The following is a 27,171-nucleotide window of genomic DNA, read 5'->3' on the forward strand; positions in this document are numbered from 1 at the left end:
GTGGCGCTATACAGATTACAATTTATTGAATAACTCAGTGGCTATACTAAATTTTTAATTACATGCAATTACAAAAGTATTCAGATCCAAGTGCTTGTTAGAAATATGTAGAATATTGTTTTGGGGGGACAACCTCTTTAAAAGGGTTTTCCTATCTGAAACAATGGGGACATATCCTAGCGATATGCCCTCGTTGTCTCAGATGGGTCATTCCCTTTAACACCAGCCAAACTACTGATCACAACAGCAACTCTCTGATGTTTATGGGGCTGTCCCAGCTTTCCACTGACCGATGATGTCAGGAGAAAGAAGGAGCAGGCATGCTGAATTTTACATGCCTGATCCTTTTGTTCTCAGGGAAATAAGTTACTGCCTAAATCAGAACACATGAATGGTTGGATGATCTGAGAATGTAAATGTATTTGGGGTCGGGAAGAAAAGCTGAAAAACTCCCATACACACTTCAACTCTTCTATGTTAGTAAACGTATATTTTTGGGGGTGTCATCTAGATAGTAGTGTCCTGTATCAGATCCCCTACACTAGGGATGCCCAACCTGCGGCCCTCCAGCTGTTGAAAAACTACAACTCCCAGCATGCCCAGACAGCCTACAGATATAAGGGCATGTTGGGAGTTGTAGTTTTGCAACAACTGGAGGGCCGCAGGTTAGGCATCCCTGCCCCATAAAAAGAAGAACTCACACAGTGGGGGTAGGTAACTGAAAGCTACCATTCACAAAAGAACATTTCTACATTGGTACGGGGCCCCCTCAGCCGTCATGGCGGTAGTTAAGAACATTCAGACCTGATAAAAATATATATTTTTTTAGTAATTAAAACTAATTTTCTTAAAAGTGAAAAAATAAATAAAAATTAAGAACCTGTTCTGAGGTCAGTAATGCACATAATCGCAACGTTAACAACTTAAACCTAACAGCGACTAATGAAATTCACCGTTTTGTATTCTGCCGCTCTAAACAAACAACATAAAATAATATGTATAATTGCCATTGTGAATTACATCCAACCTGCTTTGCTGTACATCTGTTCGCAACCTTAATTCATTCCAACTCAAATCACAATATGAAACGATAAGTCAAAATGTTTCCCAAATGCCAATGAGCATCTGGCCCGGTAATGGGTGTTACACTGCTGGTTTTTCTTTAAATTCTATTTGATTTGTTCTTTATTTACCTCGATTTTACAAATGACTGGAAAATAAATTTTGACTATAAGGTGGAATAAAATTTTTTGTGAGTGCCATATTATGACAGTGTTGCTTTTACCTTTTAGAAATTGCACTCAGGTCCTTCTTTTATTACTATTACTAGCAGAAGGACCCGGCTTTGCACGGGTATATTTCATCTATTTCATTTAATGTTTGTGTGTGTTGTTAAAAGATATCGACAGTATCCTCCATAACAGTGACCTCTGCAGCACCCCGCCCCTTTAACAGTGACCTCCATAGTGCCCCACCCCTTAACACTGACCCCTCCACAGTGCCCCGCCACTTTAACAGTGAACTCCACAGTCCCCCACCCCTTAACACTGACCCCCCCTCAGTGCCCCGCCACTTTAAAATTGGACCTCCACAGCAGCCCATCCCCTTAACTTTGACCTTCACAGCAGCCCGCCCCTTTAACAGTGAATTTGACCGCACCCCACTCCCTTAACAGTGACCTCCTCAGGGGCCCGCACCCTTAACAGTGAGATCCACAGTACCCCGCTGCCTTAACAGTGAAATCCACAGTACCCTTCTGCCTTAACACTGACCTCCACAGCAGTTGCCCCTTTAATAGTGGCCCCTGCTCCCCTAACAGTGACCTTCACAGCGCCCTGCCCCGTTAATGCTAGGGCTACACGACGACATTTTGTCTCAACAATTTTTATAATGATAGGCTATGGTGTCGCACTGCAACATGTGACATGCTGCGACTGTGACACGACAGTTGCAAAAAATCCATCCAAGATGGATTTTTCTGCGACTGTCGCGTCGCAGTCACAGCATGTCACATGTCGCAGTGCAACACCATAGACTATCATTATAAAAATTGTCGCGCGACATTGGTGCGCTATGTGTCGTGCGACTTATTGTCGCGCGACACATGTCGTCGTGTAGCCCTAGCCTAAAGCTGACCTACAGCAGTGAAGAAAAATGGCTGGATTGAAAACCTGGAGTAAAACTGTGTGTATGTAGAGACTAAGGCTCTGCAAGCTTCTATTGGCAGATAAGGGACATGTGGCCATGTGTATGGCAGTTGGGATATGAAGAGAAAGACTTGCAGGCTTGTATTGGCTAATGCAGGTCATTTTTTGGGAATATCTCAGGAACGGTACGTCCTAGAGACAGAGACCGGGTCTAAAACTTTCGCGGACACCTGATGTACCTGTGTGCCAAATTTGATGAAGATCGGTCCAGTCGTCGGGACAGACAGAAACTCATTGTGTACCGGCATGTTACCTCCACAGTATTCTTTCCCAGATAGTAAGTGATATGTGTATCAAGTTTAGTAGAAATTGATTGATGAGTTTTTGAGTTACAGAACAATATGTGTGTAGCAAAAACAGTTGGAGCATACAAACAGGTAGCAAGGGATGTGTATACCAAGTTTCGTTGAAATCGATGGTTGCGTTTTTGAGTAATCTCGGAACATGCATACACACATACATATATTCGTCCTTCTTTATATATATATATATATATATACATAGATGAAGAAGATAGAATAGATTAGACTTTTGGAGTGTACTTTATATTTTCTTTTTCATTTTCTTTTTGAGGCTGACATATTTGGCATGAATAATAGTATTGAAGGGGGTCCCCTGATTATAAACTAATCATAGCTAGTCCTGCTGCTGGGACCATCAGTGATCAGCAGAAATCTAGCAGCACACATTCAATTTTATTACAGTGCCTCCGCAGGGGAAGTGAAGCATTACACATGAAATCAAAGTGCTGTCTATATGGAGAATGGACATGCTGGGTCCTCCAGAGACACTCTTTGTAGTCGTTCTCCACTCTGCGCTTGGAGTAGGGTACTGTATTTTTTCTTTTGTGTGTCAGCCATGATAGCATGTACTAGCACCTTATTACATATTGCTTGTAGGTGTTGGACTAATTTTATTTCTTGCCCTCTCTACTCCAGCTACTATAATAGATAGTCGTTCCAAGTGAGGGGCTCTCCTCTATTACTGATGTCCTCAAAGCAGAAAATGGGTTTTCCAGATCTGCTACACAAGTGACTTTCACTCTGGAGGACCCTCGATGTTCATGAAATAAAGAGAAAACCCATTGCTGTTAATGGACACAGTGTAATGCTCTGTTTCAAGTGTGGCGGTGCTGTAGGGAGAATGCTCAACTGAGGATCTGAGCAGCAGGTCATGCTGGGATGAAAAGAGATTGTCCTAAGTGGACAACCCCTTAAATAAAACACATAAAATATATACTGACCGCCAGGGGTGCATCTACCCTTTCTGCTGCCTGAAGCGAAAACTAAACTGGCGCCCCCCTATGCCAATTTCTTAACCTAACCTCTTTACTACAATGAAAGCGCTCATTGCCCATGGCCATTCTGCTGCCCCCCTCTTGCCCCTACCTGGTGCTGCCTGAGGCAATTGCCTCACCTGGCCTCATTGGTGGTGCACCCCTGCTGACTGCAATAAATAAAATTGCACATTGTGCTCATAGCAGTAAAATATATATGACTATTAGCAGTCACATTCGACACCTTTGAAAGCCTCGACCTCTGTGTTTCTCTGATATGTTTAATCATACACCCAGCACTGACGTGCGAGATTGTCTAAGACTTTGACATTGAAGCCATTAAACACATCGATGTCATTAAAGTACTATGGTTGAACATCAGCCTGATCCTTCAAGCAGCTTTCACAAATGGGTGAATCATTCTACAGTCAGCTCGGAGCAGGTGCGTGTTGAAGATTAAATTGTGAGTTTTTCTAAAAAAAAATTATTTTTTTTAAACACTAACATAAATCCTACTGTTTCAAGTTGGATTGAGTGTGGGCTTATTATAAGGAGCATCTTAAACTAGTAAATTGACCATTATAAGTGATAAGAAGTAGGACCCAAAGACAACTTGGGACTAGGACCATCCAGGTCCATTAGACCCAATAAATGATGCCCCACTTTGTACTTTTCTATATGCTTTAACGTGCCGACCTGTGCAACCCAGATCAGCTACTCCTAAGTGTCTTCCCCTGCAGCATACCATCATCGTATCCCTGAGTACACTCAGGTGCAGAATACAACCCCCGACCTTCTTCAGGCCTAGTCATGGTCACACCATCTGTGACTGTGATCTTTGCTGAAAATAAAGCTCTGTACCTGGACCAAAATCTTCCATTTCAACAGTAAAGCCGCCCCTTTCTCTGTCATGGGCGATGCCTACACAGAGAAAGGGGCTGTAGCTATGGAAATGAGCTGGCAAGCCCAAGCAGGAAGTGGACCTGCCAGGATCGGAGATCGGAGCTTGTATCTAAGGATTGGAAAACCATGCAGAACTGAAGTATATTAGGAGGTTATTTTTTCAAATTTTCTGAACATTTTGGCAGAATATTTTTTAACTAGACAACGCCTTTAAGGTGGCCCCTTTTCTTATAGGTCCCAGTGCAACTGCCCATATAGTCTGTCCTCCCCAGTATAGATGTGCCTGGCCTCGCCAATAACATTTAATGTATAGGAGCTTGGAAGTCAAGACGGCTGATTTATATATTTTTTTCTCACAAAGGTTTCTAGTAAGAAAACAGGATTATCTATTTATGTTCTGCCGACTCCTCTCTTCACTTTGGGTTTAGTTTGAGTAATGCTGCCTGCAATTTCCATTTGCTTCAGGCGTCTATTTTCTCGGAGTGCTTGTAGCATGCACCGCTGCTTCCCATATGATGCATCAGTCTCTTCCAGTGAGCTCTATTCATTTCAAGCCGCTGGTGGCATGAGTGACAAATATACTTTACAATTACTCTCTCCGAAGTGATGCCGGACAGAAAAAAAGATGATTAATAAAGATTTGTATGGGCCACAGTGCTTGAACTAAGTAGACAATTGGGAGATATTGGTTTTCTGCAGCAAATATCATTACGTTATTTTTGTCTTCTCATGTGACCTTATAATACCGTATAATAGCACAGTATATCATCATTCCTTAGCTTTGATCCTACATAAAGGGGTTCTCCACATCAAATCTGAGGCTACATTTCCATTATTACTAAGAAAATAGGTATGCAAAGGAGATGCAACCTTTGCTCTGTAAGATCCTAAGGTGACTCTAGTGATGACAATGTACCTGAAGTCATCAAAGATATTGGCAAACTAAGATAACTCTTGGAGTCCACAAGGTCTGATGGGTTTCAGATGGGACAACCATGAGGAAGTACTGAAGGACACAGCTGTCAGGGCATCTCATTTGTTCCAAACTTATTATGATGATATGGAAATTATTTGTATTTACTTAGAGATCTGGGTCACATAACCTAAAATCAACAGCCAAGTAACAAACTAATAGGATGACTAGCCATGGAGTCAAACTAACGGTCTAAAGAATCACTGGTCTGATGTTAAGATGACTCTAGTGATGACAATGTACCTGGAGTCATCAAAGATATCGGCAAACTCCTATAACTCTTGGTTATCATGGGTTTCATGGGTTTCAGATGGGAAAACCATGAGCAGGTACTGGAGGACACAGCTGTCAGGGCATCCCCTTTGGACCAAACTCATGATGATGACATGTAAATTATTGGTATATACTGGTGAAACTCGAAAAATTTGAATATCGTGCAAAAGTCCATTTTTTTCAGTAATGCAAATGAAAAGGAATTGCATTAATGAAGCTTAAAATTAGAATTTTGTGAAAAGGTTCAATATTCTAGGCTCAAAGTGTCACACTCTAGTCAGCTAATTAGTCCATACCCCCTGAGCAAAGGGCACCTCAAAATTGTGACTTTGGGGTTTTCATAAGCTGTAAGCCATAATCATCCAAATTATAACAAATAAAGACTTGAAATATCTCGCTTTGTATGTAATGAGTCTCATATGTTAGTATTTATCATACCCCTGGAAAATTTTTACTTAAAGTTACTTTTATTCAACCAGCAAGTAATTTTTTAATGGGAAATGACATAGGTGTCTCCCAAAAGATAATAAGACGATGTACAAGAGGCATTATTGTGGGAAAAAAATAAATTCTCAGCTTTTATTTACATTTGAGCAAAAAATACAAGATGTTCCGCACTGTGGAAAATCTCAGAGGATGTGGTCGGAAGACAAAAGTGACACCTGTGCTGGCCAGGAGGATAGTTAGACAGGTGAAAAAGAATCCAAGGACCACCACCAAGGCCATCCCTGGTGAATCTGGGCTCTGCTGGTGGCAATGTCTCAAGGCAGATAATCCAACGGACACTGCACAATGCAGACCAAGGAGGACGCCACTTCTCCAGATAAGGCACACAAAAGCTCGCTTGGCCTTTGCAAAAGCTTATCTGGACAAAGAAGAAGACTTCTGGTCTTCTGTGTTATAGTCAGATGAAACAAAAATTTAATTGTTTGGTCACAATGATGTTTCCTTCATTTGGCGTAAAAAAGGAGAAGCCTTCAACCCAAAGAATACCATCCCCACTGTCAAACATGGTGGTGGGAACCTAATGCTTTGGGGGTGTTTTTCAGCCAATGGACCAGGGAACCTAATCTCAGTAAACGGCACCATGAAAAAAGAGCAATACATGAGGATTCTCAATGACATTAGGCAGAGAAACTTGGCCTTGGGCACCAGTGGACATTTCAGCATGACAATGACCCAAAACACACAGCAAAAGTGGTGAAGAAATGGTTAGCAGACAACAACATTAACGTTTTGGAGTGGCCCAGCCAGAGTCCAGACTTGAATCCAATTGAGAATCTGTGGAGGGAGCTAAAGATCAGGGTGATGGCAAGACGACCCTCCAACCTGAAAGATTTGGAGCTCATTGCTAAAGATGAATGGGCAAAAATACCCGTGAAGACATGCAAAAAGCTGGTCTGCAATTATAGGAAGCGTTTGATTGCTGTAATGGCCAATAAAGGCTTTTCTATTGATTATTGAGAAGGGTATGAATAATTTTGGACTGGACACTTTTTGCTTAAATGTAAATAAAAGCTGAGAATTTTTTCCCCCCACAATAATGCCTCTTGTACATCGTCTTTATTATCTTTTGGTAGACATCTATGTCATTTCCCGTCAAAAAATTACTTGCTGGTTGAATAAAAGTAACTTTAAGTCAAAATATGCCAGGGGTATGAATAATTATGGGCAGCACTGTATATACAGGTATACTGTTCCTAGACAGTTGATTCCACATTATGCATTGACCATTACAGCCTCTGTTGATGCCACACAAAATTTTGAACTCCATATAAGACAACTGGAGCTACAAACCCTCCTAAAGACATTCATTTTGCACACACAAGCCCTATGTGAAAGCTTTAATGATGAGTACTGTTTAAACATGATAAGATGCAAGCGTTAGTCCCTCACATGGTGGGACCATAACCTGGAGCACTTATTTTCCAAACGCCACCTAAGGCGTCTCTTTGTCGTAGCGTCTCTGTATTATTCTCCTCTGAGTGCTGTTATAAAACAAAAACCTATTGCTCATGTTAACTGGGTCACTTTGCAAGCACATTGCTTCCTCAGGCTGCTACTATGATTCCTCTTTCTCATAAATGCTTCTCCTTCAGTCTGTGTCTTCTAATATATTGATTGTGGGAAGAATAAAATAATCATGGTACATTTAGACCATACATCTCGTACCTCCTCGTGTTACTTAAGAGCACTTTAAATTTGGAAATTAGAAGATATAGACTATGTGTGCGGTAAGCCAATTTCGATGGTCAGGGTAATATTAATACAGATTAAAGGTGTTTTCTCTGACCCAGCGGGCCCTCGAACTTACCGTCTCAAAGTTGTGTGGACTGGACGCTTGATGCTCCTCTGCTGAAAACATCCTGCTTCCACCGACATCTCTTCCTTTACCAGGTTTCCGGTCTGGTCGATGGACTGAGGAGGTGCTGAGGATGGGGCCAGAACTATTTCTCACTGTGGCGCATGCGCCAGTGAGGTGATTGAGAAGTTTGCTAATGCATCAGGGAAAGGAATGGAACCTTCTTCCCCCTGGGTTGCAGAATTGATGCTCCCATCTAAAGTCAAGACCACAAACTTGGTAAAGGCCGTGTTGCCGGTGGGATTTTCAGAAGAGGAACATCAACTTCGAGACGGTAAGTATATCAGAAACTTTCTTTCACATACTTTGCCACCGTTACACTACTTGGGATAAATCCTTCACCCTCAATAAATAGGGTTTCTCAGGGGAAACCTAAGTAGCTTTCCGAGAAGGGGTCAATTGACCATTGAGGTATTAGAGCAATGCATATCGGACCATTGCAAAAAAAGGATCTGTGCTACAAAGAGCATTTCTCCCTCTGGAGGACTGACATGTACAGACAGCATATTATGGGATATTTCATACCGCATTCACATGCTCCAGTAAAAATCACAGGAGAACACAGAAGCGCTCAGCGCATATTCGTTATTGTGCTCAGAAAAGTCACAGTGAATTAAAAAAGGGCTAATCCGCAAGCTGATCCACTGGCACATTCAAAGAAGCCTTAGATTTCTTTAGTGGATTTGGCGGATTTTCTTAAGGGAAATTCAGCCCGTGTGAACAAAGCCTAACCCATTAAAGGGGTTACTCAATGATTGATGTAAAAAATGAGAATCAGACATCATACGGTAAATGACGACCCCTTTCTAACAAAAGCAAGAACCAGCCCTGTACCTGACATGGATCCAGAGATCTCCACATTCATTGTCCTTTCCCAGGGGACATATGCTTTCTGCAGCAGCTCTCCTTATCACAGATCAGGGGGCGTGTCTTTTCTGCAGCAGCTCTCCCTATCACAGATCAGGGGGCGTGTCTATTCTGCAGTAGCTCTCCCTATCACAGATCAGGGGGCGTGTCTTTTCTGCAGAAGCTCTCCCTATCACAGATCAGGGGGCGTGTCTTTTCTACAGCAGCTCTCCCTATCACAGATCAGGGGGCGTGTCTTTTCTGCAGCAGCTCTCCCTATCACAGATCAGGGTGCGTGTCTTTTCTGCAGCAACTCTCCCTATCACAGATCAGGGGGCGTGTCTTTTCTGCTGCAGATTTTTCCCTATCTCAGATCAAGGTGCAAGCCCTTTCTGCTGCAGCCTTCTCCCTATCACATCTCAGAGGGTGCATCCTTTCTGCTGCAGCTCTTTCCCTGTAAGGGTACGGCTACATGGCGACCCTGGTCATACGACAACTGTTGCAGCCAGGATCGCAGAGTAGCGGTGATTGTATAGAAATGTTTGGGATTGCGGCGCAGCATCCAAAAAATCCAGCAGTGTTGAAATTTTTGCAACTTGCTCTGTGATCCCATTCATTTATATGGGATCATCGCTACTCTGCGATCTTGGCAACAACACCTGTCGCCATGCAGCCGTACCCTTACTGTCACAGCTCCTAACAGTAGATGTATCCTTGTGGAAGGATGGAACTGAGCATGTACGACCACCTCAGAGGATGGACGTGCACATTACTATGCAGATTAAGCACCAGGGGGCACCATTTTAATGAAGACTAGAGAATATCTGACAACTGGAGTATTTTAGTAATAGAAAGTTGAATACAAAAGTAACTCGTTTTTCATGCTGAATTAAATGCAACATCTTCAGTTTTTCAGGATAAAGCTTGGCGGGTAGCCAAGAGTATTAACTCTTTGTTTCCCTTAACTAAATCGCTTTGAACCCCAAATCACTAATAACAAAACTATAATAAAAAAAAAACCTCATACTATAATTCTAATAAAAAATATAATAAAACTTATAATAAAAGTCACTAATCAGTAAACAAATCTCATCATCTCATGTTAAGGGCCGTATGTATTTTTTGGTCCCCAGAATACGGATCCGCAAAAAATACGGATGACGTCCGTGTGATCCGTTTTTTGCGGATCCATTGTAACAATGCCTATCCTTGTCCACAAAATGGACAAGAATAGGACGTGATCTATCTTTTTTGCAGAACGGCCATGTGGACATACGGAGTCACTTCTGTTTATTTTGCGGACACGTTGAAGTGAATGGTCCTGAATACGGGCCGCAAAAGAAAAAAAATGGAACGGACATGGAAAAAAAATACGTTCATGTGTATGATCCCTAACTCCCACCTCAGAAGATATACAGCACCCCCAAGAACTCCGAGAAGAACCAAGGTCAAAGTATCCATATACTTGTTGGATTCCATAATGTGCGGAGAGGATGGATGGTACGTAGAAGCAGACTATGCATTTTCTATAGGTTTTTCTCAGGGTCCAACGCCCCCTTCCCGCATAGGAGCGCGGTCTCGTATAGCTCTGATTGTCCGCTTGTTACTGTAGCCCCAGTCTTCTTATTCAGGAGGCCGTTGCTCTTCGCATTCCCGCATACAGATGGGGCCGGAGCTGTTTAATTCATTTCATTTTATGCTTTATTTAATTAGTCTTTTAAATAACCTTGCATAATTTCCCCATAAGAGATAAAGGGGGTTTCCGGTTAATATGCACTGTGCGCTCCATCGGCTCATAACCGCGTTCTTCACATAAGCCGCTGTAAAACTTTGCAAAAGTTTTAATTAGGCAATAAATACATGAGATAATCTGACAATTTACAGGAGCGCTATTGTTTTGCTATCAAGAAGAGGCGTCAGTGCTGCCAGGTAGAGGCCGGCTGAGCCGGTGTTTATAGGTGTGCTTAGCTCTAATGCAATCCAATTACGAGAGATGTTGTTATACTGTTGTTCATTATGGTAAAGGGCTGTCAAACCAAATTCATCTCCTAGCGATCATATAAAGGCCGCTTCTTTAGGACTCAACTTCAATCGGTCACTTTCCAGCTTTATGGAAACAACAACTTCCAACATGTCATGAGAGCTGCTTGGAGTTGTAGTTTTGCAAAAGCTGGAGAGTCACAGACGGGAGACCACTGCTCTAGAAGGACTTCTCTGTTGGTTTTATCTTAAAAGGATTGTTCCATGAAAACATACTCTACATTTTTTAAACCAGCCCCTGGATCTGAATACTTTTGTAATGGCTTGTAATTAAAAATGTATTATAGCCAATGAGTTATTTGATAAAAATGTATCTGTATAGCGCCACCTCTATCTCTGTCCACCTCAGTAATACCACTGAGGGTGGACGCACATGCTCAGTTCCTTCTTTTGATTGCCACTAGCCAGATCTACTGTTGAATACTATATGAATACTTTTGTGATTGCATGTAATTAAAAATTTTGAGTAGTAACTAAGTCATTCAATAAAATGTATCTGTAAAGCGCCACAGAAAGAGAGCTGCAGCAGAAAGGACACATCTCCTGAGCTGTCATAGGGCGAGAACTGCAGTAGAAAGGACATACCCCATGATCTGTGATAGGGAGAGAGCTGCGGCAAAATGAACATACCTTCTGAGCTGTCATTGGGAGAGAACTGCAGCAGAAAGGACACATCCCTTTTGCTGCCAGTCTGAAATTAATCTAGCATAACATTTGAAGCAATGAATGGGGAGATCTCTGGATCCATGTAAGGTACAGGGCTCCTCCTAACTTTGTTAAAAAGCGATTGTCATTTACATGATTTCAGATTTTCATTTTTACATCAAACATTGGATAACTCCTCTAAAGTGGTAAAAAGACCTGTATTTCTATTACAATTCCTCTGCTTCCCTTCATACAACCAAAGGTAAATATAAAGTTTGGCTGCCTGTCACCACTAGGGGGAGTTTACTGCATATACTTGGACTATTGATATCAATGGAAGCTGAATACATTTGTGTGCAGTTAGCTCCCCCTATTGGTAGCAGTAGCTGCTAGAATTCATATTCCTCGAAAACACTATCAGGATATATTATGAAATTAATAATGTCAAAAAGGTAAACACAGATTGAAAAAATCAAAACAGTGTTCAATTCACTGTAAGGTTTTCTACTGGGGAACCAAACAGTTGGACTTCGATCTCCTGTGGAGGTAAGCACCTTTAAAGAGGAGCTGTCACCTCTCCTGACATGCCTGGTTTAGTAACCTCTTGAATTATCCATGAAATAACAATTCTGGAGCATCTATTCTCATAGCAGTGAATAATACTGGTCTTCTGTAATTCCTCCTGAAAATGTTCAGCCATTTCTGAGGTACAAGGGTTCCAAATCAGTCTGTTTGCAAGCTGTCACAGTCTATTTTCTTTGAATCCCATCATCTGACATCTCATGTGTAGCTCTTACCTCTGATCTTCTGACCTCATAAATACTTATTTATCATAAACACTCAGTTTGATAAGAATTGAGCTATAATGAGACTGTCACAGCTTGCAAACAGACTGATTTTTTTAACCCCTGTAACTCAAAAACGGCTAATCATTTTTAATAAGGGTGAACTGAAAAAATTATTTTTAGACTAAAATGAGTAAAAATGTCTCTAAAGTGTACACAGTCTTTAAAGTACTGGCTTGGCAAAGTTTTTTCTGAACTGTAGCGTGCCACTCATCTCAAGCAAAGGGTCGTACTCTAACATCGCTCCAAAACACATTGCCATTCATTCTGGAGATGCTCGCAATGTAGATGAGCTATTATACAATATGCTGACTTTTTTCTCCAGCCATAGGACGAGCCATATCTCCATGTTTGCAGCCGTGTCCTCTTATAACATAATTCAATAGACAACCTTTGGTGGAGTGACATTATTTAACGTTTCCATGCATGTCAGCGTTTTTTTTCTGTGTACGGCAACCTGGGGTTAAACACAATATCTGATAAAGAGTCCTCTTCATTCTAGAAATGTGATTTAGCTAAACATTACTTAGAAAGGCCTAGAGAAGTTTACCAAGTGCCCTCAGTCCCGATCCTGCATTATAGCTCTTGAACTTTACAGAATCCAATTTTAGAAACATCACAAGACATTTCTCAAAGCAGGATCGGAAAATGTAGTTGTGTTCTGAAGCGCGGAGGGGAAAAAAAACATAAGCAGAATATAATACGTTTGAAGGAACTAGTCGTTGTCTCGCTGTCAGACCGAATACTGAGGGACGGCGCAATTCTATTAGCTTGTGGGCCCTTGCACCCGACCGTATGCCCTCCGAGACATACGGTCCGTGAGGGGGCCATATGTCCCGGAGCGGCATCGATCGTGCACACGGGGGTGCACAGCATCATAGTTTACAATATGTACTCCCGTGCGCACGATCGATGCCGCTCCGGGACATATGACCCGCTCAGACCGTATGTCTCGGAGGGCATACGGTTGTGTGCAAGGGCCCTAATACATAACGTGGCTAAGATAAAGGGTGAGTATAGTTTTGCAATCGCTTTTTATACCCCCCAAAAAAAGATACAACCAGGGGTGCACCTAGCCTTTCTGCTGCCCTTTGGCTGCACCTCTCTTGCCCCTACCTGGTGCTGCCTGAGGCGATCGCCTCACCTGGCCTCATTGGTGGTGCACCCATGGATACAACTAATACTTTGATTAAACCAGTCTTGTCGTTTTGTGTATACAGCTCCTATGCATACCTATTATGTGTTCATGTTTACAGGTTACAAGCAAACTCTGTGTGTAGACTTCTCCATTGGGTGCCATGGGGACTTCAGCAAACCGCAAAATGTTGTCCAGCACTTGGAAATAAAATCCGTCACTTCTTTATTCCAAAAACAATTAAAATTCACTCCTGTGGCATATGACGTAGCTGTCAACACGTTTTGGTCAACAGATCTTACTCATCAGTTGTCATAAGATCTGTTGATCCAAACGCATCAACAGCTACGTCATATGCCACCGGAGTGAATCTTAATCGTGTGGAATAAATAGGTGATGGACAACTTTTTGCTGATTCACTAAGTTGCTGGAGCGCTACCCGTGCACCGGATTACTGCCTCCTACTGGCTCCAGATGGTGTAAGTTTACTTCTCTATGACTTGTCTTGGCCAGTTTTTAACCCTGTCGTAAATGGTTTTCATTTCTTCTACTCCCTGCTTTTCAAAAGCATTTTTTTTTAAAAAAATTCTATTCACATAACCATGTGATGGCTTTTTTTTGCGGAAGAAGTTCTTTTTTATTCCATAGGATGCAATAGAAAACTGGAAAAAAAATTAAGAATGGGTGGAATTGGAAAAAAAATGCAGTTGCACCCTTACAGGTTTAGTTTTTACAGCATTCACTGTGCAGAAATAATGACATGCTATTACAATTACAGTGATACCGAATTGGTATACTTACTGCTATGCTTTTAATACTTAAAAAAAATATAATAATGAAAATAATGTCTTTGCATCGCCATATTCAGACACCCAGAATATTTTTATATACAGTACAGACCAAAAGTTTGGACACACCTTTTCATTCAAAGAGTTTTCTTTATTTTCATGACTATGAAGGCATCAAAACTATGAATTAACACATGTGGAATTATATACATAACAAACAAGTGTGAAACAACGGAAAATATTCTAGGTTCTTCAAAGTAGCCACCTTTTGCTTTGATTACTGCTTTGCACACTCTTGGCATTCTCTTGATGAGCTTCAAGAGGTAGACCCCTGAAATGGTTTTCACTTCACAGGTGTGCCCTGTCAGGTTTAATAAGTGGGATTTCTTGCCTTATAAATGGGGTTGGGACCATCAGTGGCGTTGAGGAGAAGTCAGGTGGATACACAGCTGATAGTCCTACTGAATAGACTGTTAGAATTTGTATTATGGCAAGAAAAAAGCAGCTAAGTAAAGAAAAACGAGTGGCCATCATTACTTTGAGAAATGAAGGTCAGTCAGTCAGCCAAAAAATTGGGAAAACTTTGAAAGTAAGGGCTATTTGACCATGAAGGAGAGTGATGAGGTGCTGCGCCAGATGACCTGGCCTCCACAGTCACCGGACCTGAACCCAATCGAGATGGTTTGGGGTGAGCTGGACAGCAGAGTGAAGGCAAAAGGGCCAACAAGGGCTAAGCATCTCTGGGAACTCCTTCAAGACTGTTGGAAGACCATTTCAGGGGACTACCTCTTGAAGCTCATCAAGAGAATGCCAAGAGTGTGCAAAGCAGTAATCAAAGCAAAAGGTGGCTACTTTGAAGAACCTAGAATATGACATATTTTTAGTTGTTTCACACTTGTTTGTTATGTATATAATTCCACATGTGTTAATTCATAGTTTTGATACCTGCATAGTCATGAAAATAAAGAAAACTCTTTGAATGAGAAGGTGTGTCCAAACTTTTGGTCTGTACTATATATATATATCTGTCTATGACCCTGTGGCCGCAGTATGCAGGATCTGACAAGTTACTATGGGGAATAAAACACCTCCCTGCCCTGTCAGAATGGATCTGGAGAGCCACCATCTTCATCTTTATTACATGCATGGGTGCTACAGGGGGTGCAGAGGTAGCAGTCGCTACCGGGCCCAGGAGCCTTAGGGGGGCCGGGCCCAAAGTACCCCTGTGCCGCAAAAGAAGACACCGGTATTATAGAAAGTGCATGCTGGTCAAGTTACACTTTTGGCTGGAGAGAAAGGATTAGGTAAAAAATTTGCCATGGGGGGCGGGGTGGCGTTTCAATTTTTTCCTCAGGCAGGACAAAAGCTATGTGCTTCCCTGCCCCTGGCCATAAAGCACTGAGGGAAGGGGGTCCCAAGTTGAACTCTTGCACCAGGGCCCATGAGCCTTTAGCTACACCCCTGATTACATGGGATACAATTTGTCCAAAAACTAGGACACGAACTGAGTGCGCCTCTTGCTTGGTTCACTAAAATAGTGCTGGTACCATATCTTCTGGGTTGTAGGTGTAGAAAGCCCCTGAGAAGCAGGTGCAGAGGATGGGAGTTATAGTGGCCCTTATGAGGTGTTGTGTCATGGTGTACTCACTCAAGCCGTAGCTTCCTGGGGATCGGTGCAGTGGGAAAGTTGTTTGAATACCAAGAATCAGGCCAGAAGTAAAAGTATAAAATTCTCTCTCGTTACTTAGTTCATAATATAACATGGTACATCCAGCAGTAGTTGGTACAAAGTGCAGTTTTCGGTCACCAGGCGATGAGGTATGGTGGGTGGTTGGATGACGATTTAATGGCACTAGAAGGCACTGGTAGATATAGGTGTCTACTGTGTGATACAGGCTTAAAGTTTGTTATGTCCTTGTAGTTATTATAGGCGATGGTTGTCTGACCTGTTTTCCCTCACCCGCAGCAGGGTCTGCGAAGCTGAATCTTGCTGGTCACTCTGCTAATATTATCCTCTGTAACTTTTGGGAAAGCTATATCTAGACTCTGCCGATCTTAGGGTCTCACATGAGTCCTCATTAAGGTCCCTTGGAGTAGGACCTCTAGCATGTACTTCCTACCTCCTTTACTATCTCTCAGGAACTCTGGCAGGAAGTAGGACCAGCACATTCCTACCAAGAGAAGAGGAACAGGGTGGTTCGCCCTGTTCTTGCCAAGCATTGCCAACCATACCTCCTCTGCTGGAGTACACAGCAGAGACATAAAATGGCATAGCATAATACATAACAGAATTGCAGATACTGCATAGAAGAAAGTTATTTAGCAAACATTTTGGGCCAAAGCCCAACCATGAAATCTAAAACTCCTATCAAAACCATACAAATGAACGGTTTACATAACTCCACCTTTTCTTATTTGTAATTACATGAAATTATGTGATGCTTAAACCAGAGAGAAAACGAAAGCCACATAAAGCCACATATTGCTTTTGTGATAAATTTTGTAATTTTGCAATAAATTGTTGGTAATTCTACTCAGCATTTCATTTTACTATGGTTGAATAAATATGAATTACAGAGCAGAATTTGGCCATATTCTCTCGTTACTGCAGTAAGTTGTCCTAATTACCATGTAGCCAATTCCCATTAAGAGCGTGAATGCTGAGGCAGCAGTGTAATTGTTAGGATGGATCCTGTTTGATGTCCCTTGGATTTAGAACCCCGCTGTTACAACATCCCTCCGTCCTTGTGCTCGCCGAATGAACGGATGTAATCAGAGCTAATGTATTCAGAGCAATCTTAATGCTATGGGAGACTACATGCAATCAGACGCCGAACGTGACCACCGCACCATATGCAGCCCACAGAGGGGTATAAGAATCTTGTACGTGAGGGACACTGATAGCACAAGATAAGATGCCTGCTTATAAAAAAAAAAACATTAAAGACAAAACTTTCTGTCGGTCTATCCAGGACTCATGCCATGGTTTTGCTCTCCTCCACCCAGAGAAGATCCAGGCCTAGCCGTCTATCTAAATGCCATGACCAAGGCAGAGTGGCTTGATAGCCTTCTTCTGGCACCCACCCACGCGCAACATGCACCGTCAGCTCTCACCCTAGCTATGCCCAGAACTTATTACTCATAGTAGAGCACCTACCGAACGTCCCGTGAACGCTGGTCTACTTGATACAATTGTAAATTCTAAATGATGCCTTAGAAGATCAAATAAGGGCCAGAAAAGTTCAACCCCACCCCTGAGGAACTCTGCTGGGTCTGCTGAATGATAGAGATGGTTCACACAGAGGAACAGTGGCACCTAGTATACATGATTAAAGGGATTCTGTCAACAGATTTAACCCTGTTAAGCTAGCTGACATTAGCCATGTGCGATGTGCTAATGTCAGCTAAACCTAACTAGCCTATTCCTACTTTTATCTATGCCCCCGTTACGCTAGTAATCTAACTTTTATAATATGCTAATTATCCTCTAGGATCGGGAAGGGGGGGGCGTTGTTCCTGCTCCGAGAGGCTCCGTTCTCCCACCTTTGTCGCCTCCCTCCAAGTCCTGATTGACAGGGCCAGGCAGCGCTCTCATCTGTCTGCCAGCCCTGTGCTCTGGTGAAATCTCGCGCCGTTCAGCATTCGGCGGAACAACGCCCCCCCCCCCCCTTCCCTGCTCCTAGAGGCTAATTAGCATATTATAAAAGTTAGATTCCTGGTGTAACGGGGGCACGGATAAAAGTAGGAATAGGCTAGTTAGGTTTAGCTGACATTAGCACATCGCACATGGCTAATGTCAGCTAGCTTAACAGGGTTAAAACTGGTGACAGAAACCCTTTAAGATGCAGCCATTGTACATTATCCTGAAATTTTGACTTTTTATTTCTTAAAAATGTTTTCAATGACTATTTGATTTTTTAGAGGTCTCACAGAAGACCCTTGTTTTGTTTTTTTCCAAAGGTTCATACATTATATTAATGGCCTCATTCCTTCTCTCTTCCTTCTCTTTTTCCATCCTCTCCATCCCTTTCTTTATCACCTTGTTTTTTTCTGTCCTTCCTTTTTCCATCCATCTATTCATTCATCATTCCTTCCTCCATTTATTCCTTCCACTTTTCTTTCTTTTTTTCCCCTTCTTTTTCTCCAGCCTTGCTTCCTTCCACCTCTCCTCCTTTCTCTCCTCCATTCCTTTCACCTTTCCTTCCCTCCACCTTTTCTTCTCTCAGTCCTTGCTTCCTTTCACTTTTCCTCCCCCCTCCTTCTCTTTTTCCTTAATTCCTTTATTTATCCCTTGATTTTTTATTCAACATCCCTTTGTTTAGTTCTCTTCTCATTCCTTTCTCTTCTTTTCCTTTCTTCCTTCCTTTGTTCTGCCCATTCATCCAATCCTTATCTCCATTTTTCCATGCATCCTTCTACACATCCATCATCCTCCTTCCTTCCCTCCTCCCTTACTTCATTCCTTCTTGCCTTTTTTGTTTCCTTTCTTCCTTCCCTCAATAAGTCCTTCCTTTCTTCTCTCCTTTTTTCCATGCATCCTTCTATACTTTCCTACTCCTCTTTCCTTCCCTCTTGCTTTACTTTATTCCTATTCCCATTTTTGCTTCCTTTCTTCCTTCCCTCACTACTTCCTTCCTTCTCTCCTTTCTTCCATGCATCCTTCTATACTTCCATCCTCCTCCTCTTTCCTTCCCTCCTCCTTTACTTTTTTCCTTCTCCCATTTCTGCTTCCTTTCTTCCTTCCCTCACTACTTCCTTCCTTTCCTTCTCTCGTTTTTCCATGCAACCTTCTATACTTCCATCCTCCTCTTTCCTTCCCTCCTCCTTAACTTTATTCCTAATCCCCTTTTTTGCTTCCTTTCGTCCTTCCCTCACTACTTCCTTCCTTTCCTCCTCTTCTTTCTTGCATGCATCCTTCTATACTTCCATCATCCTCCTCTTTCCTTCCCTCCTGCTTTACATTATTCCTTTTCCAATTTTTGTTTCCTTTCTTCCTTCCCTCACTACTTCCTTCCTTCTCTCCTTTTTACCATGCATCCTTCTATACTTTCCTACTCCTCTTTCCTTCCCTCTTGCTTTACTTTATTCCTATTCCCATTTTTGCTTCCTTTCTTCCTTCCCTCACTACTTCCTTCCTTCTCTCCTTTCTTCCATGCATCCTTCTATACTTCCATCCTCCTCCTCTTTCCTTCCCTCCTCCTTTACTTTTTTCCTTCTCCCATTTCTGCTTCCTTTCTTCCTTCCCTCACTACTTCCTTCCTTTCCTTCTCTCGTTTTTCCATGCAACCTTCTATACTTCCATCCTCCTCCTCCTTCCTTCCCTCCTCCTTAACTTTATTCCTAATCCCCTTTTTTGCTTCCTTCCTTTCCTCCTCTTCTTTCTTGCATGCATCCTTCTGCATACTTTCATTATCCAACTTCCTTCCCTCCTCCCTTACTCCATTCATTCTTTCCTTTTTTTTCCCCTTTCTTTCTTCCTTCCTTTCTTCTGCCCATTCATCCATCCTTATCTCCTTTTTTCCATGCATCCTCCTTCCTTCCCTCCTCCCTTACTTCATTCCTTTTTTGTTTCCTTTCTTCCTTCCCTCAATACTTCCTTCCTTTCTTCTTTCCTTTTTTCCATGCATCCCTTTTTACTTCCATACCCCTCTTTCCTTCCCTCCTGCTTTACTTTATTCCTTCTGCCATTTTTGCTTCCTTTCCTACTTCCCTCACTACTTCCTTCCTTTTCTCCTTTTTTCCATGCAACCTTCTATACTTCCATCCTCCTCCTCCTTCCTTCCCTCCTCCTTAACTTTATTCCTAATCCCCTTTTTTGCTTCCTTCCTTTCCTCCTCTTCTTTCTTGCATGCATCCTTCTATACTTTCATTATCCAACTTCCTTCCCTCCTCCCTTACTCCATTCATTCTTTCCTTTTTTTTTCTTTCTTTGTTCCTTCCCGCACTACTTCCTTCCTTTCCTTCTCTTCTTTCTTGCATGCATCCTTCTATACTTTCATCATCCTCCTTCCTTCCCTCCTCCCTTACTCCATTCATTCTTTCCTTTTTTTTTCTTTCTTTCTTCCTTCCCGCACTACTTCCTTCCTTTCCTTCTTTCCTTGCCTCATTATTATACAATGGCAGAGCTCTATTCTCACAACAATGGACTGATCTGGTGATTCCATTCCCACCAGGTGATATCTGGTCCTTCTTACTACAGAACCAATGTAAGGGCCCCTCCAGTGGTTGTCACTTCTGCAGCCCTCAGCCGCATAATTACCAGAGCATAAGTAGTTAATATAATTATTATAAGACGCATTCAGTTCCATTGAGTTATATTACGTGGTCCCTATAGGTGGGTAAATAGGGTTGATTTTATTCCTACTTGAATGATTCTGAAGAAAAACACCCTGTTGTGCTTCACGACCATATTCTATTATAAAAGCAGCAGGGAGGAAGAGTAAGAGTTCATTTCGCTATAATTGAACAGGTAAACTGCTACCACTCACAAGGATATTCATGAATCGCAGCGCAACGGAAACATCCACCTGGATGTAAAACCTTCCATCTGATTATATATTATTTATTACTGTTCTTTAGATCATGTCGCCATTTTCTTTGGGAGAGAGAGGGCAAAAACTGATCTTCACAATGAAGGAGTCTCAAATGTGCAGCCACCAACAACTTCCCCCATAATATTAGCATTAGAAACAGGGCTGACTTTATTGAAAGTGACAAGTCAAGTAAAGACTGCCTACAAAATACTGCCATATAGTGCCAAGATAAAACTGGTATATACCCCCCCCCCCCAAATAATACAATCATATAATGCCCAATGCCTAATTTAATCAGTTCAAGTTCTAGACTTGACAGCGGCGAATCAATGGATGTCGTGTATCTGGACTTCTCCAAAGCATTTGACACTGTACCGCATAAAAGGTTAGTATATAAAATGAGAATGCTCGGACTGGGAGAAAACGTCTGTATGTGGGTAAGTAACTGGCTGAGTGATAGAAAACAGAGGGTGGTTATTAACGGTACACACTCAGATTGGGTCACTGTCACTAGTGGGGTACCTCAGGGGTCAGTATTGGGCCCTATTCTCTTCAATATATTTATTAATGATCTTGTAGAAGGCTTGCACAGTAAAATATAAATTTTCGCAGATGACACTAAACTGTGTAAAGTAATTTACACTGAAGAGGACAGTATACTGCTACAGAGGGATCTGGATAGATTAGAGGCTTGGGCAGAGAAGTGTCAGATGAGGTTTAACAATGACAAATGTAAGGTTATGCACATGGGAAGGAATAATGCAAGTCACCCGTACATACTAAACGGTAAAACACTCGGTAACACTGACATGGAAAAGGATCTAGGAATTTTAATAAACAGCAAACTAAGCAGCAAAAACCAGAGTCAGGCAGCTGCTGCCAAGGCCAATAAGATAATGGGTTGCATCAAAAGGGGCATAGATGCCCGTGATGAGAACATAGTCCTACCACTTTACAAATCACTAGTCAGACCACACATGGAGTACTGTGTACAGTTCTGGGCTCCTGTGAACAAGGCAGACATAGCAGAGCTGGAGAGGGTCCAGAGGAGGGCAACTAAAGTAATAACTGGAATGAGGCAACTACAGTACCCTGAAAGATTATCAAAATTAGGGTTATTCACGTTAGAAAAAAGACGACTGAGGGGAGATCTAATTACTATGTATAAATATATCAGGGGTCAGTACAGAGATCTCTCCCATCATCTATTTATCCCCAGGACTGTGACTGTGACGAGGGGACATCCTCTGCATCTGGAGGAAAGAAGGTTTCTACACAAACATAGAAGAGGATTCTTTACGGTAAGAGCAGTGAGACTATGGAACTCTCTGCCTGAGGAGGTGGTGATGGTGAGTACAATAAAGGAGTTCAAGAGGGGCCTGGATGTATTTCTGGAGCGTAATAATATTACAGGCTATAGCTACTAGAGAGGGGTCGTTGATCCAGGGAGATATTCTGATTGCCTGATTGGAGTCGGGAAGGAATGTTTTATTCCCCTAAAGTGAGGAAAATTGGCTTCTACCATCAACTTGCAGGATAACAGGCCGAACTGGATGGACAAATGTCTTTTTTCGGCCTTATGTACTATGTTACTATGTTACTATGTAAATAACAGGTAGTTCACATAATACTGCCATTATAGTCCCCATATAACGCTGCAGATCCATTCTAAAATAATACAGCCATATACTGCTACATAAAACGCCACGGTTTTGTTTGCTCCTGAAGTTTCTTCCAAAAATTGGAATTAGCCCAAGCTGACATGGCTTGAAACTGGCACTGCTGTCTTGATTCGACACCCCCTTGAAAGCGACGGTGTATTATACGGTAATATTATATATACCCCTTGGGTATGTGATGGTGTGAATCTGTACAACAGGGGAGGTCCCATTTTGAGTTCTGCTTTGGAGCACTGTGACGGGCAGAACATACTGTGGATGACAAACATACTTACCCCCCTGCAAGGCTTTCATTCTACAAACATCTCATCACACCATCTATACCGCCATTTGAAGGAGAAGGTATGCGTAAGATAATTTCTACGTTCAGCCTGGTAAAGGTTCATCAGTCACTTGAAACATTTAGATCTCTTGGAGAATCCCACCGGGGTTTTGCGCCGCAGGAGAGGATTGTGCTGCGCAGCAGGAGTCTGGTGGCTTACAGATGTAGCAGTGCTGAAAGGGTCAACCGTTTCTTTCATGTAGCGTGTAATTGCCTGAGTTAAGATAATGAAGTACCAGTCACTTATGAGAACCCATACTGTGATATGATAGCAATTTTTGACAAACTCAGCTCTTCTACAACCGTCGCTCGATGTTACATAAAGGCTGGTAAAAGTCGTTGCATAGCAGGCAAGCAACCTTCATCTTAACCCATTATACCGTAGTGACTACTTATATCTTATCACGCATGTATAGTGGAAGCAGGGTCGGACCGGGGGAAAAAAATAAAAGTGGCCCGATTTTGCAGTCAGGTCCAATTTGAAAGAAAGCAGGGCCTACAATACCATATTGCGGTACATTATACCACCCAACAGAGCCGAATACCACAGTGCATCACAAAATAATACCTAATATTATATATAATAATAACCCCCTTGGCATCGGCCCACAGGAAATTTTCCCTGTAGGGTCTATGGCCAGTCCACCCGTGTTCGAAGTATTCTCAGGTTAAAGGGGTTGCCTTATCTCTGAGACATCGGTGGCATATCACTAGGATATGACCAATGTCAGATAGGTGAGGGTCCCAGGTCTTAAGAATGGGACCCCGTAGTAAGCAGAGAGCAGCCACACACGTACGGCCACCCTCCGTTTATTTCTATGGGACTGCCGAAAATAGCCAAGTGCTGGATTGGCTACTGTATCTCCGGCAGTCCCATAGAAGTCAATGGAGCGGTGGACTGTGCTTTCTCCATTCGTTTCTATGGGACTTCCGAAAATAGCCGCCCGCTTGGCTATTTTTGGAACTCCCATAGAAATTAAGGGGTGGAAGCACACCTGGCATTCCTACACTTTTGAGGGCCCGTTCTGGAGATAGGTGTGGTTCCCAGAGGTGAAACCTGCACTTACCTGATGTTGGTAGCATAGCCTAGCGACATGCCACCAATGTTTTGGATGAGACAACCCCATTAAAGGGGTTATCCAAAGTCTAACACATGCCCCCCCAATGCCCGGGCCCCTCATATAGATTATATTTAGCCCGCACCCCAACACCCGCATCGCTCCTGATCCCCGCACGGCCGCCGCTGGATCCCCGCAGGCCACGATGAGGATAAGCCCCCCTAGCATCACAGGTGATGCAGGGAAGATGCAGCTGTGGCCGTGCAGGGATCAGGAGAGGCGCGAGTGCCCGGGTGCAGGGTAAGTATAATCTATATGAGGGGCCCGGGCATTGGGGGGCATGTGTTAGACTTTGGATAACCCCTTTAAGTATCATTTAATTCAAGTTGGTTTCAAGTAAATGTTGACATCGTATTACTTTGTGTCACTCTGTTCAGGTTCTACGAATTAAAAAAATAAGCAACTTTGCAAATAGCCTTGATTAAAACAAAATAATGTATTGTTCGTTCTGTGTCTACAACTCGTATGCAGATCTTGTAGTGTAAAGGCAGATAAAGTGGAGTGATACCATATATATGACGGTACTTATGAACCAGGAAGATTAGGATGAACATTGATGTCGGTCCTCCCAAACATCATATGTGATCATCATCTATAATGAGGCTGCAATGCATGGGAGATTTTTAGAATTTTCCTTTGAGCTCTGACTATTTAACATAGTATAGCTGCAGTACCGGGCACGGCCACATTGGTATGACTGTCACTGTGCTGGCTACTGCAGCAAAAAGGCTGAGCGCCCCAGTGCTGTGCCCTCTTATTCTACAGATGGGTGGAGATCCTGCTCCTGCTAACTTTGTGTTCATGATCATGGGGGCAGGACTTATGGTCCTCCTTTAAAGGGGTTATGCCACGATTGATGAAACAAATGAAAATCAGACGGTATATGGCAACCTCTTTCTAACAAAGCTAGAACCAGCCCTGTACCTCCCATGGATACAGAGATTTCCCCATTCATTATTGCTCTGATTATTCTAGATTTATATTCGGGGGGGGGGGGGGGTGTCCTTTCTGCTGAAGCTCTTTCCCTATAACTGCCACAGATACGGCTAGTGGCAGTGGAAGATTTAAACTGAGCGCGTGCGACCACTTCAGTAAAGTGGACAAGAAATAAGGAAAAGAACAAACAGCAGGTGGCGCTGTGGCTATACAAAATTTTTAATTACATGCAATTACAAAAATTTGCTTTGAAAATTGTAGAATTTTTTTTAGTGGCACAACCCCTTTAAGTCATTATTCTACTATCAACTATACTGCAGTCTCACTCTAGCCTGGAACGGCTGATAACAGGGAACAATAGATAGAACTGAGGTTTTGAAAGTCTTTTAAAAGAAATACGTGTCCATAAAAATAGCTTTCCTCTCCCCAGTTGACTCTGCCGACGCCTCTTTTCGGCTCCAGCAGATTATTTCGTATAATGCGCTCACGCCTCCCCCTCCCCCCCCCAGCGTTCTTTCCCTCCACACAATACATTATTTTCTAACTTCTGCATCATCTTAAATTACACATTTAACTTTCGTGTTGGGGTTTCTGCCAGGCGGATATTAAAAAGTCTCCTATCAGAGCCGACGGTGGAAGGAATAACTGACAGGACATTATGAAAGCCTGATCTGGAATTTCCTGCCAATTGTTGGATTTCCTTCGGCGGTGTTTTTTTTCATTGAATGCAGTATTAATACACAGAATATGCAGCTTTTTCTATAAATTACCCTTTGTCTGTTTTATTACAGAATATTCTGTCACTAGATGAAGCTTTATACCCTGGTTACAAAACCGAGAAATTCAGATTGAGATCAGAGGGAGCGATGGTTACTTTGATTTGTCGTCATAGACATGCCCTGATTTATACCTCGACAACTTTTTTAATTAGTGGTCGGGAGGGTAGGGGGTCGCGGTATGCGCAACTGGAATTTTTTTCAGGCGCTAGCCACGCCTTTTTCATGTGCCATGCCTCTTTTACAGTAAACCCTGCCCCTTGTACTGGTGCAACATGCTGGTCACTCCCCCTTCCCATAGTCCCTGCCCCTTTACTGCCACTGCCCCACCCCCTCAGTGTGAGTTTAGGCGCTAAGACTGCTTCCGATGGTGCGAACCCCCGAGCCATACTTTTTCAGCACCCGAGAGCCTCCCAGATGTTCCAGGGTAGTTGCCAACTGTCCCAAATTTACAAGGACTGTCGCTAATTTTCTGAGAAAATCCTATCAGATTTGGGCTGTCCCAGGCTGAAAATGGACATGGCGTATGTAAGCTTCACCCATAAGTGGGTGCTCCTGGTTTGGGGCTTAAATGGGTTATGCCATGATTGATGTGGAAATTGAGAATAAGACATCATATAGTACATGCCGATCTCTTCCTAATAAAGCTAGAACCAGCCCTGTACCTCACATGGATCCAGAGATCTCCCCATTCATTGTTCCAATTGCTCTGCTAGATTCTCTTCAGCCTGGCAGCTCAAGGGGTGTGTCCATTCTCAGGGGGTGTGTCCTTTCTGCGGAACTCTCTCCCTGTAACTGCCACAGCTTCTAACAGAACATTTAAACTGAGCACGTGCGACCAGTTCAGTGAGAAGGACAAAAAAATATTAGAAAATGAACAGACAGCAGGTGGCGCTATACAGATATATTTTATTGAGTAGCTCACAGGCTATACAAAATTTTTAATTACATGCAATTACAAAAGTATTCAGATCCACGTGCTGGTTTGAAAAAAGTAGAATATGTTTTGTGACACATCCCCACATTAACCAGCCACCATGTCTGTAAGTATGCTACCCCCAGGGGCTACCAGTTAACACATAATACTAACCACTGTGGACTATACATAAAGCATTACTGCCAACTCTCCCAAAAAGTCTGTGAGGCTTCCGAAGAAAATTTTTGAATTCTTATCCCCCCCACCCCGGGTGAGAGGAAAGACTCAGGAGAGCAGCCCTAAATGAGCCATCAGATGCAACCTCAGAGCAGAGACACAAATGGAGGGGGTGGGGCTTTATCAGTAAAGAGGTGTGTCCTACTGATAAAAGGGGTGTGGTATATGTAAAGGGACGTGGCTGCCATGCGCCAACCTCTGCTCTCACGGATCACTGTTCCCGAAAATCTCCAAGTAGGCCATCAAGTGACTATGATCATATACAGATTTATTAAAAGTGTCTACAAGAAAAACTGTCTTTGTCACCCATAGCAACCAATCACAGCTCAGCTTTCATTTTACCACAGCAGTTTAGGAAATA

At 42.6% G+C, this 27,171-nt stretch overlaps 1 long non-coding RNA gene across 1 annotated transcript; it reads right to left on the minus strand.

Moving 5' to 3' along the window:
* On the minus strand, window positions 1–24,808 carry LOC121008924. Its single transcript, XR_005780644.1, has 3 exons — window positions 24,797–24,808; window positions 15,417–15,425; window positions 1–151 (listed from the first exon to the last, which is right to left on the minus strand). It is a non-coding gene; the product is annotated as an uncharacterized LOC121008924 (long non-coding RNA).
* Between the last annotated feature and the right edge of the window lie 2,363 nt (window positions 24,809–27,171).

The sequence above is a fragment of the Bufo bufo genome, chromosome 7 (assembly GCF_905171765.1).
Source record: "Bufo bufo chromosome 7, aBufBuf1.1, whole genome shotgun sequence".
Taxonomy (NCBI): domain Eukaryota; kingdom Metazoa; phylum Chordata; class Amphibia; order Anura; family Bufonidae; genus Bufo; species Bufo bufo.